At 36.7% G+C, this 21,461-nt stretch overlaps 1 long non-coding RNA gene across 1 annotated transcript in view; it reads right to left on the bottom strand.

Annotated features, from left to right (window-relative positions):
• Nucleotides 1–20,771, bottom strand: part of LOC149164542 (uncharacterized) — a 32,264-nt gene extending 11,493 nt beyond the window's left edge. The window contains exon 1 of the long non-coding RNA XR_016260266.1: nt 20,688–20,771. This is a non-coding gene — a long non-coding RNA (uncharacterized LOC149164542). The remainder of the gene's footprint in view (nt 1–20,687) is intronic.
• Between the last annotated feature and the right edge of the window lie 690 nt (nt 20,772–21,461).

Here is a 21,461-nt window from a genome sequence, read left to right as displayed (position 1 = left end):
CTCCTGTCTTGATGGAACAGGTAGATTGTCCCCAAGGTCGTTAGAATCTGAAGTAACAAAAAGAACTTGAGCAGTATCATTTTCACTCTCTTCGGGAAAGGTACGATTAGCTGAAGGTGAAATCGGGTCAACCTGTTGATTTTGGTTGGGTATAGACTCATAGGATTCACTTTTAGAGAGAGTGGTTTCAACCGATGGTTGATTTAATTCAATCGGTTCATCGCCTAGTGAAGGATTCAGGGAGAGTTTCCTGTAACTAGATGGAGGTCACTGCGGTGAAGTAGGATGGTTATCCAACACTCTTTTGGCTTCATCCAAAAAGGGACAAAGGTGAAGGGAATGATTACCTTCACATAACCTACATGGAATCCTAACCTTTCCCTTCTGTCCATGAACTTTACTATCACTAGTTGATGGTGTATTATCGACATGATCTCCAGAGGTTGATGACATGGGATGGTGCGAACAGGAAGACCATTCTTTCAAGATCCAAGGAAAGTAAGGACAATTTCGATGAAAATGGTCTCCCGCACAAATTATGCATGGATATCTGGCTTTGAGAGCTTTAATGGATGGATTTTCATCAGATGTTGCATTTAGTGCAATGGTTGCTTGGTTGCCCCCTTGTTGAATTGGCTTCTTCTTCTTCTCTTGCCCTTTCTTCTTCTTCTTAGCCACCTGGTTACTAGTATCAATACTTTCACAGTTAGGATAGTCCGACACATAGGATATAGTTAAGTTCAACTTGGTCTAGTGTAGAGTTAGGTATAGAGTTAGGTAAAGTGTGTTTCTTTACCGTTGTACATTTTGTAACTTACAATCCGACGGTCACGATATGTAGTGATCCGATAGTTCATTCTCTCCTCGGTATTACCGACACTTGATCCGTGGCTTGACACCCGATTGGTCCATGAGTTCTATTTAAAGCGCATGGATGGTCATTGTTCGGGTAATCCGTGCATGAGAGAATATTATGTGGATTTTCATTCTTTGATTAATAAATTGCCCGTAGTAGCCACGTTGGCGCAGGCCGTGGACTGTTTCCCTCTTTGAGGGTTTTAACCACGTCAAAAATACTGGCGTTTTGATCTATGATCTGATTGTGAGCGGTGTCCTTTTGGTGTTCTTTCTGAGGAACTTACCCTGTAAATTCCTACATGGTATCAGAGGTATTTGAGGGCCGCGTCCGTTGGTGATCCAAATCTGAAGCCGGTAGAACTGCATGCGGCTGTCGTTTCCTAGATCTGCTGTTTCTGACTGCTTTCAGGCCGAGAGGACTACTCTGTTGCGTTCGAAGCATCTGTTCCAGTGAGGAACCCCTTTCATTTCACGCGAAAAGGTTTCCGGTAGCCCTAGCTGCGTCATTTTTCAGATCGGGAGGTATACAGTGTTTTTGTAGTTTACTGTTATTTTCTCTCTGCTTATTTCGGTTTCGGTTTATTTAGCCCTTTTTTTTAACCGGATCTATACCTTTCATCTTTGCGTATGCTCTTTGCCCTGCGACTCTGTGCGATCTGGGCAAATCAGAAACAGAAAGGAAGGATTTTTCTCATGCGTATGCTCTTTTCCCTGCACCTTAGTGTGATCTCGGAAAATCAGAAACATTGAGAAAAATATTTAGTTTTTCAGCTAAAGCTAACTTTGAGATTTTTTTAAAAAATATCTAGTTTTTTGGATAAATCTAACTTCGAGCCGCAAGGTTCGTTTTTCTTTGCATGTTCGTGTTGGGTTTTGTGTTTTGTGTTTTGTAGGGAAAAAGAGCTTTCTCAAGGCAAGCACGCAAACCAAGGCCCCCCCCCCCCCACCTCGCGCTCTCTCTCTCTCTCTCTCTCTCTCTCAAATTTTTTGTATACATCAATTGGTTCAAAGTTATTTTAAGAGAGTAGAGGTCTTGGGTTCAAGTCTCCATTTTGTGGGGGCGGATTTTTTCATTCCCGCACATTCGCGCACTTTGCCGGCAACTTCAACAATTTTTTTTCAAAAAGCCATAACTTCTTCATCCGGAAGCCTTTTTCAGAGCTGTTTTTTTTAAAATAGCCTAATTTTTCGAGATCTATCCATTGGAACACTTACTTTCAGCATCTTCAGCTTCAATTTTTTAAAAAAAATGGAAAGTCCATGCCAAGTCATTCTTGACAGCACTAACTACTTCCAATGGATAGCCTACATGGAAGATTTACTTAGAAGTAAAGGTCTCTAAAGAATAGCCACAAACCAAGAGAAGAAACCAAAAGATGAAGACAAGGCTGCAAAATGGGAAAATAGACAAGATCAAGCACGTGGTTTGATAGGGATGTCTATTTCTCCTGATCTTAGATTCCATATTGCAGAACTTGAGACTCCTCATGAAGCATTGGAAAAAATCGCTAAAGTTTTTGGGATTAAAAATGAAATTAGAGCCCATCAACTTGAAAATGAATTGCTTACTTTGGATTCTAATAATTTTTCTTGCATTGAAGATTTCTTGTCCAAATTCAAGACCCTTAGATATCTCTTGGAAGGTGTTAAGGTTAAGAAAGAAGATGGTAACCTTATTTATTCCATCCTTACTAAGTTGGGACTAGCCTACTCTGTATTTGTTTCCACTTTCCATTCTACAAGGGAAGCTTTCATCTGTCAAGGAAAAGACTACAAGGTCCCTTCCTTTGACTCCTTTTGTGATCCTTAATAAGAGAACAAGAAAAACTCTTACACCTTGGTCTTCTTAGTCTTGGAAACTCTTCCACGAAAGCGTTAGCCGCCCAGCAGCAACCAAATTCAAAGAATCCTAAGAAGTCATATCCTCAAAAGAATGGTCCTAAACCAACTCAGCCTCAAAATGAAAGATCATTTCAGAAAAATGATAGGACCAATAAAAACAAATAGAAGAAGACTGATAGACATTGTAACTTTTGTAATCGAGATGGCCACTTAGAATCTAAATGCTTTAAGAAGATGGAAGCCTTGGAAGCCGCAATGAAGAAACATAACATCCATGTGGAGCATTCTTCAACTTCAACTTCATCTTCAGGAATGGCACTTTCTGCATGTCGTTGTCAATCATCTCAGTTTGGTTATGCATTAAATGTATCTTCTTCTTCTCATTCTCATGAGTGGCTCATTGATTCTGGAGCCTCTTATCACATGGCCAAAAACCAAGCCATGTTTTCTTCTTTAAATGATTGTAACACCAAAAATATATATGTTGGTGATGATAGATCTCTTAACGTTGTAGGGACTGGAACTGTTCATCTAGACAATGGTCAGTTTAATGATGTACTATGTGTTCCAACCTTATCTTACAACCTTCTATCTGTATATCAGATAACTCATTCAGGTGAAGGTAAAATTGTTTAATTTTCACCTCATGATGTTGTAATCAAGGATCTAAAAGATCCTAAACAGATTCTAGCTACTGGTCTTGTTGATGATTCCACAAGGTTGTATAAGTTTCACAACTTTGGGTCATCAAATCTTCCCTCAGTATTTGTTGCTCATAATGATGAAGTGAGCAAACTTTGGCATGAGCGATTTTGTCACTTAACTATCGCTCCCTTCAGCATCTATGTAAAGAAAATATGGTGATAGGTCTTCCTATGGTATCTTGTAGAGATGGTGTTTGTTCCGGATGTGTACTCGGAAAACATCATCGGGACAGTTTTGACAAACGTGCCTCTTGGCACGCCTCAGCCCCTTTACAGCTTGTGCACAGTGATTTATGTGGTCCACTTCCTGTTGCTTCATTCTCTGGCTGCAAGTATTTCTTAACTTTCATTGATGATTTCTCCAGACGCACTTGGGTGTACTTCTTAAAACTCAAGAGCGAAGTATTTAACACATTTTTGGCCATCAAAGCCTTTGTTGAAAAACAATCTGGACATCAAATTCTTAAGCTAAGAACTAATAATGGTGGAGAATATGTTAAAAACACATTCATCAAATTTTGCACCGAAAATGGAATTCAAATGCAACATACTGTTCCATACACTCCACAACAAAATGGTGTAGCTGAAAGGAAAAATCGTACCTTAAAGGAAATGGCTAATTGTATGCTGCAATCTAAAGGACTCAGTCTTAGTTTTTGGGCCGAAGCAATTAATTGTGCAAATTATATAATCAATTGCACTCCTACTAAGGTTCTAGAGAATATCACTCCAGAAGAAGCTTGGAGTTCCATTAAACCAGATGTAAGTCACTTTCGTGTTTTTGGAAGTGAAGCATGGGCCCATATTCCAGATGAAAAGCATAAAGCTTTAGAACCTAAGAGTGAGAAATGTACTTTTGTTGGATATTCTGAAGATGTAAAAGGTTATAGACTTATTCCATTTAACTCCAAAAATGTTATCATTAGAAGAGATGTAAAATTTGATGAAAATAAATCGGCCTGCGAGCCTAGTCCGGCGGATGTGCCACCTCTTCCTATCTCTTCTACTTTTGAAAACATTTATTCTTCAGATGATGAAAGTGAGGATGATAATCCTCCCCCACCTTCTCAGGATCCTCAACTTCCAAGATGGGTCTGTGCTACTCGGGATGCAGCAGGTGATCTTGCCGGTGATCCTACAGATCAGCGACGTACACGTTCTCAGTTTGAAAGAGCCTCTTCTTTACTGGCTCAAGCTCTAGTAAATCATGATCCTGACACTTTTGCAGAAGCTTCAGGCCATCCACATTGGGAAGCAGCTATGAATGAAGAATATCATTCATTGTTGGCAAATGATACATGGGATCTTGTTCCTCTACCAAAGGGATGCAAACTTGTTAGATGTAAATGGGTTTACAGAACCAAGTATGGACCAGATGGGAAAGTTGATAAACATAAAGCTCGTCATGTTGCTAAGGGATTTTCACAGGTTGAAGGAATTGACTACACTGAAACCTTCTCCCCTGTTGCCAAAATGAACTCTATCCGCCTTGTTCTTTCCCTTGTTGCCCCTTTAAAATGTGAAGTCCATCAGATGGATGTTAAATCTGCCTTCTTGCATGGGGACTTGCAGGAAGAAATCTATATGGAACAACCCATTGGCTTCATACAAACAGACTCCAGCCTTGTTTGTCGACTTAAGAAATCCCTTTATGGTCTCAAGCAAGCTCCTCAGGCTTGGTATGCCAAAATGGATAGCTTTCTTTTAGAATCTGGCTTTTCTAGGTGTTATTCTGACAATACTGTCTACACCAAGAAAGTGGGAAACTCTCTTATCATCCTTGTTCTTTATGTTGATGATCTTATTCTTACTGGTAGTGATCCCAACCTTATAAACCATGTGAAGTCCAGCCTTAAAAAGAAATTTGAAATGACAGACTTAGGACACTTACACTATTTTCTCGGTCTTCAAGTCTTGCAATCCAAGGAGGGTATTTTCCTTTCCTAGTCCAAGTATGCTTGTGATATTCTTCGTCATTTTCACATGGAAGACTGTAAGCCAGCCCCTTCTCCCTTTCAGTCTGGAGTCAAACTTTCAGTCTCTTGTACTTCTCCTGAAGTTGATGCTACCTTATACCGTCAACTTGTAGGAAAACTCTTGTATTTAACCCATACTCGTCCTGACCTTTCCTTTGCTGTTGGCCTTGTTGCTCGTTTTATGCAAAACCCCCGTGAAAGTCATTGGAAAGCAGCTAAAAGGATACTTCGTTATGTTCGAGGTACAATACAGTTTGGGATTCATTACAGTGCCAAAGCAGCTCCTCTATTAGTTGGTTTCACTGATTCTGATTGGGCTGGTGACCCTGATGATCGGAAGTCTACTGTCGGTTATGTCTTCACTCTTGGTTCAGGACCTATTACATGGGCTTGTAAGAAACAGGCTGCCATTTCTCTTTCGTCAGCAGAAGCAGAGTATCGTGGTGCCGTGGAAGCTAGTAAGGAAGCCTTGTGGCTTCATTAGATCCTATCAGAGTTTGGCTTTAAGCAGCAGCATCCAACCACACTTTGGTGTGATAATCAAAGTGCCATTCAGCTATGCAAAGATCCAGTCCAGCATCAGTGCAGCAAACACATTGAACTACACATGCACTTCATCAGAAAGCTCATTCATGACCATGTTCTTGAAGTGCAATATTGTCCAACAGATGATCAGGTTGCAGACATCTTCACAAAGGCTCTCACAGAGGCGAAGTTCACTAAACTTCGATATATGCTTGGAGTTCAGGAAGTTGTCACTAAGGGGGGATAGGCTCTAGTGCCTCCTTCCTTCTCCTATTGTGTCATATTTGTAAATCCTTCAATCCTATCCCAAGTTGTTCTTAAGGGGGGATGTTAGGATAGTCCGACACATAGGATATAGTTAAGTTCAACTTGGTCTAGTGTAGAGTTAGGTATAGAGTTAGGTAAAGTGTGTTTCTTTACCGTTGTACATTTTGTAACTTACAATTCGACGGTCACGATATGTAGTGATCCGACGGTTCATTCTCTCCTCGGTATTACCGACACTTGATCCATGGCTTGACACCCGATTGGTCCATGAGTTTTATTTAAAGCGCATGGAGGGTCATTGTTCGGGTAATCCGTGCATGAGAGAAGCTTATGTAAATTTTCATTCTTTGATTAATAAATTGCCTGTAGTAGTCACGTTGGCGCAGGCCGTGGACTGTTTCCCTCTTTGAGGGTTTTAACCACGTCAAAAATACTGGCGTATTGATCTGTGATCTGGTTGTGAGCGGTGTCCTTTTGGTGTTCTTTCTGAGGAACTTACCCTGTAAATTCCTACATTCACCAAGCGAAGAGGAAGAAGGGGAGGAAAAAACAAATGAGGAAGAAGGAAAAGGGTTAACTTCAGGATCAAATGGAGGTTGATTTTGTCCAGTTGAAGGTGTACTCGATTGTGGAGAAATCATGACATTTTGAACCAAAGAGGTTGAAAACAGCCATACTGGCAGGCCAATGGTAAATCCTGGAAGGGATAATGTAGCCATATAAGGAGCACCAATATTTCTGAAAGAAGGAAAAGGACTAGGATTCCCATCAAAAGGGATTCCTTGATGAGTGGACTCTGGATTTGTCACCATATGTCTCAACCCAAGATCAACTAAGGAATAGGGATGTTATTCGCAGTCAATTAATTTTGATGACACTTTGGATAGAACTTTTCTTTTTTAATTTTTAAGAGTCGAGAAAAAGCTAAAGATGACTCTAGTCTCCTTCGATTTTTAATGAGCCTGAAAGGACAAGTGCTTAGATGGACCTTTTCTTTTAAAGAGTCGAAAAGGAACAAAAGTGACTACTCTAGAAAATCTAGACAAAGGGATTAACAAACCAATCACAAAACTGTAATATACACCTTGGCGATAAATTAAAAAGAAATTACCAAGGACTTATGTACGGCAGTCAATCTTCCCGAATTTTGTGTTTAGTGCATTGCGATCAATAAGGTGGTAGACTCAGTTTCCTATGGATAAAGGATTTAAGCCTATTGTGGTCTCCCAATATATACGCGACGATATGGGGAGCACAAGTCCATGCTAGCACTTTTCATATCAAGGAGGAGGAATCACCCAACCTTCAATGAAAACAATAGCCAATTGTTCTAACGACGCCGGAACATGTCACTAGCCTAGACCTCTAGATATATTGCGTTAAATTTCAAAGCGTTGTTAGGTTCATTGAAATTCATTTTAAAGTTGATCTTGTTTAGAGTTTGCCTTTCAATGGTTCACCGCGTGATGATGATCTGAAATTCCTAAGTTACAATCTACAATGATAAACAATCTTTGTTTATTTGAGCAATGAAAATCCTAGCTACTAGGGAAAGAAGATAACAGTGCTTTTAAGCAAAGAGCAAAGAGCACACACTAGTGCATTTCCCTAAATCCTCTTTTCACACACAAATCAAAAAATGTTGAATGAAAATGCATGTATTTTTTTTCATTCTCCTTAATGTGAAAAACGCCAAAAGGAAAACTAAATGCAACAAAGATCTGAAATATTTCTCTCAAAAAGACATTTTTGACAATTTCTTTTTCAAAAGAGAAAGGAAGCCTCAAAAATGACACTTTCAATTTTGAACAAAAATGCTCTCGACACTTTGAATGTAAACAAATCAAATCAAATGCATCAAGAAAAGTTCAGTCGATTATCAAGGGAAGGAATAATTTATGACACTTCTCCTTTCGACACAAAACGACAATTATGACACTTTTTGTACCAAAGCGACAAATCGATTTAAACAAATTTTCAAAAAAGGATTGTAAATGAGGAAAAAATACACAAAAAAACATTCACTAATCCTAATGTAATTGAGGCTGATCTAAGTGATACAAGTAAGCTTCAGTAAAGAGGCACTGTTCATATACAACAAAACAACCAAACAAAACTGAAAACAAGGTCAAAACCCTCAATTTCTAGATGGAAAAAGAGTTCAGTCAATCATCGCACCTAGGCTTCACAAAAATTGAGATGCATCGCACTTACTACACTCGGGAGGTGCTATGCATACTTAGTCATAGTGGAAGACAGTGCGATGGTCTAGGGAGTGCAACTAAAATGGGTTTTGGCTCAAATGTGGAGTTGTTTTCAATGAGTTAAGGTGGGTTTTGATGAACAATGATGAGCAAAGTATGATGGAATGTCTTGAGAGGTTACTGAGCTACCAAAAGGGCATCTAGATGTGCTTGCAAGTCAAATTTTTAATTCATAAACTAAACTAGAGATTGACTGAAGCAACATTCATCTACTATGCAATTGCAAAGCAAGAGCAGTTCGAAAGCTACCTGGATGACTTCAGAATTTGTCTATAGTTTATCAAATTGAACATAAAACAAACAATAACAACAAACAATAACAACAAACAAACATCTATTCATTCCCCAGATTGTGGATTCGGTCCCTAGCAGAGTCACCAATTTGTTTTCTAGGAAAACTAGTATTCCTAAAGAATGCGAGCACTCTAGGTTTGGCAGCTACCCTAGAAACAAATGTTTAAAGAAATTCAATGATTTTTCCTATTTGTAACAGATAAGAGAAAGATAATGGGACCAACATGGAACTTCCGCTTGATCCCTTGCTTGATCTCTCTCCCCTTTGATAGATCCTGCAACTCCTCCTCATACTTAACACGCTTGGAGCGTACCTACAAAAGTACAGCAACAAAGAACCGTCAAAGCATCGTGATCTATTACCACATAAACATTACAGAATTAGATATATAATGAACAAATGATAGCATTCACAATTGCACAATCATATGGGAGAAAACTTGAAGAGCTTTATTAATAGAAAGGAGAATTACAACCCAATTGTCTGATCCAGCACCATCCTCCCAACTTCAATCCTTCTTCACCTCATGAAATAGCAAGATCACTCGAACAAGAATAGAATGCTCTCTCCTCAGTGACAAATTATCAGCACTTACTTGGAATTCACAAAATTTCGGCCTCTAGATCTCTTGGATGAGGGATCCATTTATAGATGTTTGCAAGGGTGTGATTCATCCATGGTGGTTGATTAGTGTCATTCCACTTGTTAAAATTGGTTCCACAAGAGAAGGGATTGGATATTTCTTACATCCCTTATTCATCCTGGGGCGAATTCAGAGAGGCAAGTGGCACAGGAGAAGTTTCTAGAAGATTCCATTAGCATCCACCTAGCAAACTATCCCGGACATTTTTCCATCCTTGCCCATCGCACCCTATAGAAGGCCTAAACAGTATGTGTCACACCCTGGCAATGTACCACTCAGTATGCATCGCACTTTGCCAGTGGAGCAGTCAGTATGGTTCAATTTAGGCAATTTCTGGATGGTTTCTTAGATGGAACTTTTGGGGAATGATGTATTCAGATGACCATGTTCCTTTAGGGTATGGAACAACTCTTTTAGGGGTTGATGAGCCCTAATACATTGACATATAAGTTTGGGGTTGATGTGCCCAAATATGTCTATAACAACTGTCGGGAACTGTCGGAACTTCCAGAACTACCGGGAACTGCCGGAACATCCGGAGCATCTTTCTTCGAAGGAGTGCAGCATGCAAGGGACAACTAACTAACATTGGGATAGTTGTATGATACTTAGCAGCGAATACACCAAGTATGAAATGTTACAGCTAGCATGCAAGGGACAACTAGCATGCAATAACAAGCATGCTAAGGACAACAAGCATGTTAGGGACAACAAGCAAGCAAGGGACAACAAGCAAGCAAAGTGCAACCAACACATAGTTCAGTATGGCAACATGGTGCAACAATGGCACATAATGTAGTACAGTGATGGGTACAGTCATGATTAATGAAGTGTAATGAGATGCAGCATAATGATGATGGGTGCAGCATGGTGCAGCACAGTGAGGTGCAGCATGATGACGAAATGCAGCACAAGGATAGGTGAAGGAGTCACCTTGGAGAATCAGTTGAAGCAGCGTGTCCTCAACTGATTTCGTGTATCATCTTCTTAGAGATGATCTATGCTCTTATCTAGATAAGTCAAAGTGTTGACTTCTATTGTAAACGTAATATCTCTCTCTCTCTGCTGAACTATTGAATAACATATAAGAAGAATTAATCAAGGGCTTCCCCACATTGGGGATTTTCCCTGGCTAGCGCCACATCTTGTGTCATCTTGTCTTGGCTTGTCTTCTACGATTTATGTTTATGTTCTATCTGCAGTTTACTTTAACGCTAATGTGATTGCTAATCTAGAAAATATATTGAGCTAACTCTGAAAATTGGAATAAATTTCTCTAAGCATAGAACATACCTAAAATTAACATGGTATCAAAGCTGAGGTGAAGACAAAGCCCAAGCAAGAGTGAAAGAGAAATCACCAAAGACAGTCGGGAAAGGACAAAAGGATCAATGGATTCCTCATCCCCCTTCAAATTCACCAAGGGTGAAGTCGAAGCAGAGTATATTATCAGAATGGCACAGTGAAAGCTTTTGATGGCCTACCTAAAGATCACTTCATTAGGAAGTCCAGATAGAAGGGAGGAAGGAAAGGCAGATGCTTTGGTTGTAATAAGTTCAGCCATTATGTGAAGGAGTGTCTGATGTAGGGACACATCACTTGATGATGATAACAATCATTCCGGGGACATCTTCAATGATCCGAGGAATGACAAGTAATGCAAGTCATTAAGGAAATGGCTGACTCTTCATAGAAAGCAAGGAACCCCAGGTATGAAGAATCAAATGTTGTTTTTGATAAGATAAAGAAGCATTATCTTTTATTGGCCCTCTCCTTCAAATTCTTTGCGAATCTGGCTTATTGATCGTAGTGCTTCAAGGCACCTCATCGGATAGAAGGGTGCTCTCTCGAATTTGGTAGAGACGGAAAAAACCATGGGATTATACTTGGAGTCGATGCCACCTATTCCAGAAAGGGTGTAGGGAATGTTACCCCTCAATTGAATGAGCGTAACTCTATTCATTTACAAGAATATCTTTTATGTACCTAATCGCAAGAAGAACCTGGTGTCCATCTCAGAAATGGAAGTCAAAGGTTTCAGGGTGGCATTCATTGATGAAAAGGAATTTTCAAAGATGCTTTATCTCATGGGTTCAGGGTTGGCAATTTCTATCAAGTTGCAGGATGGTCCATTGGGGATCATGTCAGTTGACATATCGCATCTATAACACTGGAGGTCTACCTATGGGGCCCTACCCGATGTGAGTCAGATGGTGATAGGGATGCATGAATTCAAGAAAAGCATGAAGGTACATGTCTAAGATGTATCGAAGGAAAATTTTATAAGGGGACCATTCCCTTCATACAACAAGTCCACAGGTTTGGAACAACCCGAGGAGTTTGAGATTCATGATCGGGAATCTCATGTATATAGGTGGAAGAAAGCCCTCTATGGCTTGAAGCAAAACACCCCAGGTGTAGTATGAGAGGATTGATAGTTCTCTGATGAAGCTGAGATTCACTAGGAGTGAAACTGATCCAAACCATTACCCGAAGGTTGTGGATGATAGACCTCTCATACCAAAACCTTATGAGGATGACCTATTTCTAATAGGTGCAGACCCTCTCATTTGCAGAAGTAAGAGAGAGTTGGATTCCAAATGTGAAATGATAAACTGCAAGCCTATGAATACCTCGAGGATCTTAACTTTCAAAAGTTATATGGTAGTGATGTCGAACCAGATTTGGGAAATACCTTCGAGTTTCATAAACTCATTCACGTTGATGTTCCTGGTGAGCTTCTGTCCAGACAAATGTTTTGCACTTAACATGGTGAGCTCATATTTGGTTGAGCCTCATTAGATTAATGCCAAGAATCTTCTGAGATATCTTCGGGGCACAATCTCTCATGGATTGAGATACACTGCCGGAAATATGAAACTGCATGATTATTCAAATGTTGACTGGGCACGCAGTGTGGAGGATCACTAGAGCACTTCTCAGTGTTGGTTTTCTTTAGATTCTACTTTGATATCATGGATGAGTAGGAAGCAGAAGTTGGTTGCTATAAGCACTATCGAGAACGAATACATAGCTACGAGTATGATCTCGTGTGAAGCTGCATGGTTGCAGAAGATTTTAATTGAGTTGTTTGTACACGTGATGACTAACACTGTGATTCTTTGTGACAACAAGTGGGGATTCGATTATTGAGGAATCGTGTATTCAATGATTGCTCCAGCAGATAGACATCAGATACTACCTTATCTGGGATATGGTAAGTCGATGAGTGAGGAGGCTCCATTGCATTGAGACTGATGTATAGGTCGCAGACATTTTTTCAAAGCCCCGGGGAAAGGTCAAATCTGTGACTTTCCCGAACGACTTGGAGTCATTGAGAGACCTTCTTATAAGGGTCCTGCATGTTACATACATTGAGCTTTGGGAGCTCCGGGGGGCTTGGGGTACTTACTGGAGCAACATACAACCACAGGGCGACTCACCCTCCCCTGGTGGTGCACTATGTACAAGATGACAGGTTCAACCTTCCCCTGTGATACCCCGTGGTGACTGTGGAATAGGATGATTAGTTCTCCTGTGCACCAGGATGATTAGTTCTCTCTGGCAACTATGGAACATGATGATTAGTTCTCTTGCGGGTCGGGATGATTAGTTATCCCGTGGCAACTGTGAAATAGGATGATTAGTTCTCTTGTGGGTTAGGCTGATTAGTTCTCTCGTGTCAACTATGGGGCAGGATAATTCATTCTCCTGTGGACAGGATGATTAGTTCTTCTGTCGAGACATCCTACCCATGCAATCTGGGACTCATGGGAAGTACCTCTCATCTGATCAATGAGCAAGGAAATGGGGTTAGGAACCATAGTAGTACTATCGATGGACGCATTGATGTATCTACTATACTCCCTATGCTAGGATGACCTCCATTGATCTGGGATCAATGAAACTGATGTGGGATCAGTATGAGTGGTTTCATACACTCTCTTGTGATATTGATCTGGGATCAATAAAACTAACTTCAGGCCAGTAAGAGTGATGTGACACAATCTCTTAAGATGAAACTGACTTCAAGTCAGTAGAGAATGGTATGAGACATTCTCGATCAATTCTTCTTCTTCATGGTTCAGTAGAGCAGAGCAAAGCAGACCTCAGCAGAGCAGAGCAGTGTAGGGCACTAATGGCAGAGATAGTATAGTCAGACATATGGATCAGCGGATGGAGTTCTCCCTAGTTGAGAGGGAGTGTTAAAATTGGCAACTAGGGCCAAACTCGATGTGGGTCATCTTATTAATGGAAGCTGATATTTTTCTTGGATCCTTCTCATCGAGAGGTGTAGGATTGATCTAAAGATCATCCGATTCTGATAAGTATTCATGGAGATATGAATTTATTTGTGTTATGGGACAATTCGTCAAGGTCGGCCAACAACCAAATAAACCCCACTTGTGCTCAACGTTTTAGTATAAATAGAGGTGGCCTTCAAGTCATTTCAACACACTTGGGATCTCTTCCTCTCTACTTGTCTTTGGGTTTTTGTCAGAGAAGAGATCCTAAGGGATAACACTACCCTAATCCAGAGGGCAGAAGCCAGAACAACCAGGAAAGATAACGTAGAGGGCAGAAGCCGGAACAGCCAGGAAATCTGACGTAGAGGGCAGAAGTTGAAACTACCGGGAAAAACCAGAATTGTTGGGAACTGCCGGGAAAGCTGATGCAGAGGGCAGAACCCGAAACTACCAGAACAGCTGGGAAAGTTGACGTAGAGGGGAGAAGTCAGAACTACCGTGAACTTCTGGAACTGCCGGGAAAGCTGACGCAGAGGGCAGAAGCCGGAACTGCCAAGAATAGCTGGAACTGTCAGAACATCCAAGAAAGCTGACACAGAGAGCAAAAGCTAGAACTGTCGGGAACACTCAGAACTGTTGAAAACTACCTGAACTATGAGGAACAGCTGGAACTGCCGGAACTACCGGGAACTGCCGGGACAGCTGGAGCATCTGTCTCCAAAGGAGAGGAGCATGCAAGGGATAGCTAACTAAAATTGCGACAGGTGTATGGTACTTAGCAGTAAATACACCAAGCATGCAATGTTATAGCTAGCATGCAACATCAATCATGCTAAGGACAACAAGCATGCTAGGGACAATAAGCAAGCAAGGGACAACAAGCAAGCAAGGTGCAACCAACACACAAGTCAGTATGGAAACATGGTGCAACAATGGCACATAATTCAGTACAGTTATGGGTACAGTCGTGATTAATGAAGCGTGATGAGATGCAGCATAGTGATGATGGGTGCAACATAGTGATGGTGAGGTGCAGCATAGGTGACGGTGTCACCTTGAAGAATCATTTGAAGTAGCATGTCTTCAACTGATCTCATGTATCATCTTCTTAGAGATGATCTATGCTATTATCTAGATAAGTCAAAGTGTTGACTTCTATTGTAAACGTACTATGTCTCTCTCTTTCTCTCTTTGCTGAACTATTGAAGAAAATATAAGAAGAATTGATCAAGGGTTTCCCACATTGGGGTTTGTCCCTAGCTAGCGCCACATCTTGTGTCCTCTTGTCTTGGCTTGTCTTCTGCGATTTATGTTTATGTTCTATCTGCAGTTTAATTTAATGCTGATGTGATTGCTAATCTGGAAAAGATATTGAGCTAACTGTGAAAATTGAAATAAATTGTTCTAAGCATAGAACATACCTAAAATTAACAATGTGTTACCTGCAGTATAGGGTTAACCCTAACAATGATCATTTCTTCTATTTGTGAAAGAGACGTAAGGATAGCTGGCTAAGGACCAGGGTCCATGTCGTTTGATAATGAGAAGCGATGACCCTTTGTTTCAGAGATGCATCTAGAGTAGCAATACATTTGGTTCAAATTGCGGATATGTAGTCCAAGATATGATTCAAGACAAATGGAGCATGGGCATTTAGGTGCAAGTTTATCAATATTTGCATGGAATTATCGATGTGCTTCATTAGTGTAAACGTTGCTGAAAGCATGTGCAAAGGAGGGGTTAGGGCAATGAGGTATGGATGTATTTGTTTGAGAGGTTTGCTGAAAAGATAGAGAGTTTGATAATTGCAAAGGAGGATTGTTTTTGAGGTGGGAATTGGGAAATACAGAGAGGTTTGATGGAAAATGTGAATGTTCACCATACGTTTCAGACGATGAATGTTGGTTTTCCTTTTGATTTTTGTTTTTTTGACATTTTGTGATGCCTTTTTTTGCCTGATCACGTGGATGTGCATTTATTCATTCTTTATTTGCTGCATAGTATCTTCGGGCACATTCATCATTACAAGAAGAAGACATTTGGAAAAGTTATGGTACCTATAGGCAAGAGTGGGGAAAACAGGAATGTTATTTGGAGAGAACAACCATGTTGTTGAAGAGAGATTCCATAGAGGCTGGTAGAGAATTTTAATCAATGGAAAAAACCTGTGAGCAATTTTTGAAATCGACGTTTCGGACTAGCTAGGTGAGTCCATCATTAGGGTAATGAGATCTGTATTTTGAGAAGAGAGAGTCAAGAAATTGTGAACCTATTAATAGAAGGATAGAGAGGATAGAGAGATAACTTTGGGCTTGTGAGGTCAGCTAGATTTTCATATATTTATAGATAAATTAATTAAATTAATTTTAATTTTGTTTTAAATTTTATTTTACTTTAATTGATCAACTTAAAACTAAATTAAAAATAAAATTAATCTGACCTAAATTAAAAATAAAATTAAAAATTAATTTAACCCAAATTAATTTAACCTAAATTAACTTAAATTAAATTAATTTTAACCTAAATTGATTTAACCTAAATTAATTTAACCTAACATACTTTACTTTAACCTAAATTAAATTAATATGACCTAAATTAAATTAAATTACTTTAATTTTAACCTAAATAAAATTAATTTAACCTAAACTAATTTTATTTAGGTTAAATTAATTTAACCTAATAAAATTTTTATTATAATCTAAGTTAAATTAGTTAACCTAAATTAAAAATACAATTCAAATTAATTTAACTTAAATTAAATTAATTTAAACTAAATTAAATTACTTTGTCCTAAATTAAATTGAATTAATTTAACCTAAGATAAAACTAAATTAAAATTAAAATTAATTTAAACTAAATTTAAAATAAAATCAATTTAATTAATTAATTAATTAATTAAATTAATTTTAAATTTAGTTTAAATTTTGTTTTAATTAGTTAATATATATATATATATATAATTTTTATTTTAATTAAAATGGATTTTATTTTTATTTATTTATTTTTAAATTATGAGTTGTTCCTTGAGATAGCATTTACAACTCATAATTTAAAAAAAAAATAAAAAAAAATCCAATTTAATTAAATTAAAAATTATATATATATATATATATATATTAATTAAATTAATTTTAAATTTTGTTTAAATTTTGTTTTAATTAGTTAATTAATATATATATATATATATATATATATATATTAAATTGGATTTTATTTTTATTTATTTATTTATTTATTTTTAAATTATGAGTTGTTCTTTAAGATATCATTTACAACTCATAATTTAAAAAAAAATATATCCAATTTAATTAAAATAAAAATTATATATATATATATATATATATATATATATATATATATATATAAAAACTAATTAAAACAAAATTTAAACTAAATTTAAAATTAATTAAATTAATTAATTAATTAAATTGATTTTATTTTAAATTTAGTTTAAATTAATTTTAATTTTAATTTAGCTTTATCTTAGGTTAAATTAATTCAATTTAATTTAGGACAAAGTAATTTAATTTAGTTTAAATTAATTTAATTTAAGTTAAATTAATTTGAATTTTATTTTTAATTTAGGTTAACTAATTTAACTTAGATTAAAATAAAAATTTTATTAGGTTAAATTAATTTAACCTAAATAAAATTAATTTAGGTTAAATTAATTTTATTTAGGTTAAAATTAAAGTAATTTAATTTAATTTAGGTCATATTAATTTAATTTAGGTTAAAGTAAAGTTTGTTAGGTTAAATTAATTTAGGTTAAATCAATTTAGGTTAAAATTAATTTAATTTAAGTTAATTTAGGTTAAATTAATTTAGGTTAAATTAATTTTTAATTTTATTTTTAATTTAGGTCAGATTAATTTTATTTTTAATTTAGTTTTAAGTTGATCAATTAAAGTAAAATAAAATTTAAAACAAAATTAAAATTAATTTAATTAATTTTTCTATAAATATATGAAAATCTAGCCGACCTCACAAGCCCAAAGTTATCTCTCTATCCTCTCTATCCTTCTATTAATAGGTTCACAATTTCTTGACTCTCTCTTCTCAAAATACAGATCTCATTGCCCTGATGATGGACTCACCTAGCTAGTCCGAAACGTCGGTGTCAAAAATTGCTCATAGGTTTTTTCCATGGATTAAAATTAACAACCATGTTAATGTATAAAAGTGAAAGAGGAGAAATAACTTGAAGTTTTGAATAGTTTTATGTGAATTTTTTTATTTGAATAATGTGTTTGAAAGAACATTTTAGTAATTTTCATTTATACATGTAGATAGTTGCATGTGTAATGCAGCGAGTTACCTCATTTATTAAAAGAAAGAAGATGAAAAAAATGTGAATAAATGTACATACACAATGCTAGATACAATGGAGGACGAATATTTATTTCAATACTATATAAGAGAATTTGTCGAGAAGGCATGCAATAGTATATGTGCAAAATTGCACTTATAAAAGAAGATAATAGAAATTGCCAAAAAGTGAGGAATACATTTTGCGATATCTATCTACGATATCAAGATGTTATCAATTGCTCGAAGGATGTTGTTACATTCTATTGTGAAATGCAAGCTTTATTCTTTCATGATAACACATTTCAACCATGGTATTCCTTTAAAAGTCTATGTCTTCACTGATAGTGTGAAGATATGATTTGTCCATAGTGCTTTGGAGACAATTTCCTTGATTGGATCTAGATCTAAGGATAACAAACAGAAGTCTTTGGCATTATTCCCAAGAATTGTAGATCCCGCGTCTTCAAAAGCAACAGTTGAAGCTAATTCACCAGTGTGATCTTGTATGTCAATCTTCAATAAGTATCTGTAATCACATACAGTTACTTTGGCATTGCATTTTGGGAAAAACCACATGCCTGTATTTTGTGGAATAAGTTTTTTCATGCATTTTTTCCCATCAACGATGGATGGGAAAAAAATGTAGTAAAAACTATCCATCCCAATTTTTGTTAATGTGCCCTTCAATTGGAAGAATGTTGGTTTCTCTGAGGAATCCATACTGTAAATATTAGCAATTGTTATTTTTTTTTGTTGATGACCAAAAGGAGATCTTGTTGTCAAGGATGCAGAAGCTGCAATCGAACCTTCTTTTTTAAACCATGACTTTAGCGTGTGGGCCTCTTCAATGTCAGGATCTACAAGAATAATGGCTCTCATTGTAGTGCCAACATTTTTTCCATTTAATTCTCGAACAGGGGCAAACTTGATTGCAATGATGGGGTTATTTCCTACAACACATAGGGAGGATATTTCTTCTGATATGACATCAAAATTTCCTCCCCAAAAGATTGCATCCATGTTATACCTAAACATGTCTTGAAGTTGTAGTGTTTATTTAGTAACTTCAGTGCCGCCTTTTCTACATATAGTGCACACACTGGAAATGTCTGTGACAATACCAAGAATATCATAAATGGAGTTGACGTTTGTTGTTCTGATATCATTGATTGATTTTATAGTGAATTGCATTGTTGGCTTATGTTTCTTTTTGTTGGAAACATGCTCTATGGTAGATGTTGCATTTGAAAAAATTTCTCTGTCATTGTTTAAGTGGTTGTATTGCTTATTAGCCATTTCCACATTCCCTTTAGAGATAATGTAGACATTTCCATGTTGGATTTTGTCAAAAAAATAATTGGCGACATTGTTGAAACAAATAAGATGTATTTCTCCACCTTTTGTATCGGACAGGTCAAAACCAAACACTTTACCGGGTCCGTATTGATTCTTAAATTGTTGAAGCATTGTTTTCCTTTGAATGTATCCTTTTATGCACCAATTTGAATGGTGAGGGTTTAGTGATTTGATGGGAATTTGGACTGGCATGACGGATGGGGTTGGAGTAGTTGGAAGAGGGCAGTGCCTTTTTGATGAAGGATCTTGGTTCAATGAGGAGGGAGTGTCTTCTTCATATGTGATCGGGATACTCATATTTTTTGGATTACCAATTAAGGGTGTAGATGAAGTAGAAATCTCAAAGTTTATTAGCTTTATAGACCTACACGACAAATGAGAGTCATAGGAATAATTGTTAGAGGTGGAAGTGTTATCGATAAAAATCTTAAAGATGAAATAAGAAATTTATAACAAACTTACGTTGATGGACCAATAGCTGAAGTAGTCCAACTTTTAGCATTTAGAACAGAACCGTTTTGTAGCAAGCCTGTTGCTACGAGGTCATTGAAATCTATTGGAAACATAAGGTGTTTCTTATGTGTGCCGTCAGAGATGGCAATTCGATATTGTGGAGTTGAATTTTGCATTGATTGTATGGGTTCAAGTTCAAAAATTTGTAGGTATGGTTGAATATGAGTTGATCCAGATAGCATTGAGAAAATAGCATTCTCAGTAAGGTTTGTTGTCATTTTCTGAAAGTAGAGATAACAAAATAAGTACTATAGGAAACAAAACTCAAAAATGTGGTTTTTTTCACGTAATATGTTTAACATTCATTACATTGCTCTAACACTACATGAAAATTTATGAACTAAAGGGCAAGAAGCATGTTCAATTTGTTTGTAATTGAGTGGTTATCTAGGCTTGTAAACATAAAAATGAAGAGATTTATGACAACAACTTCTATATGATCATTCTTTTTCAAACATAGTTAAAACTGTAAATTAACAATTTCATAAACCTACGCATGTTAGAAACAATCAGACAGGCGTAACATACTTAATACTATAAATTGTAAATTTCATAAACCTATGCATGTTAGAAACATTTCGTATGAAAAATTCCTATTAAGGTTGAAACCTAAGCTACGAAATATGTTCTAAATGCTATAGTCTCCATGAAATGAAAAGTGGAGAACTGTCATTCAATGCATACCAACATTTCCTTTTCAGTAGAAGCAAGATCCATGCCAAATGCATGGTTTTTCAAATTTCTGTACTCCACAATCTAATTATTAAGCTATCAAAGACAATTTTCCAATTGTTATGTATCAAACAAAGATATTGCCTGGATGAAATATCATTGAATATTTTAACAGAAAAATGTGTACAAATATTTATAGGCACACTCCTTATACCTCAATTTTTTTGGTTTCAGCTTCAGCTTTTGAAGTTTGCATATTTATCCAAGCTTCAATTCTTGCTTCTTCTCGTTGATATCTAAAATATACAGACAAAGAATAATTATGAAGAATAAGAGAAGAGTGAAAGTTTAGCAATAATATAATCATATTATATTGTAAAGTATTGATGAAATCATGCTCAAATCAATACAAATATTAGCCCATAGGACCTCATTGCCTTTGATCCTTAGTTAAACATTCCCATATTAGTTGTGAAGCTAGTAAAACATTTAGAATTCCATAAAAGATTTACAATAGTGACTATGTAAAAATGACCTGGGGCAGATTTGGACAAAAATCTATCCAGTTCTCCCAAAAAACGGTTACAGACCATATAAAGATATGTAATGCCTAGTTATTATTGGAAATAGAGTATGCAAGATTCTGTTTCTAAATCTAAGCCTATTTAAATAAACTCCCATGTTCTTTGAATGTTGTGTTGCTTTTCATGAAAGCAATATCATCACGCATAAATAAGCTCCTCTGGATATTGATAGTTTGATCAAATAAAAACAGGTTAATTGTTGTACCATATGTAAAACATACTGAATTATACAATGGGTTTGGTTCCCAAATCCATCCATATAGACACCCAGTTGTTGTTTGCATGTATTCAGTTGGTAACCTTGACCTTTGACATGTTGAAGAGATTTAAATCTTATCCTTTTTAGAATACAAATTGGGTAGATTTCCGCAAATAGATGATCGCATGCTCAACTCAATGATTGA

Source organism: Pinus tabuliformis, chromosome 5_1 (assembly GCF_031772625.1).
Source record: "Pinus tabuliformis cultivar Carrire ecotype Pingquan chromosome 5_1, CPIR1, whole genome shotgun sequence".
Classification (NCBI taxonomy): domain Eukaryota; kingdom Viridiplantae; phylum Streptophyta; class Pinopsida; order Pinales; family Pinaceae; genus Pinus; species Pinus tabuliformis.
The sequence above is the reverse complement of the archived record's forward strand: the minus strand, read 5'-3'. Positions and strand labels throughout refer to the sequence as shown.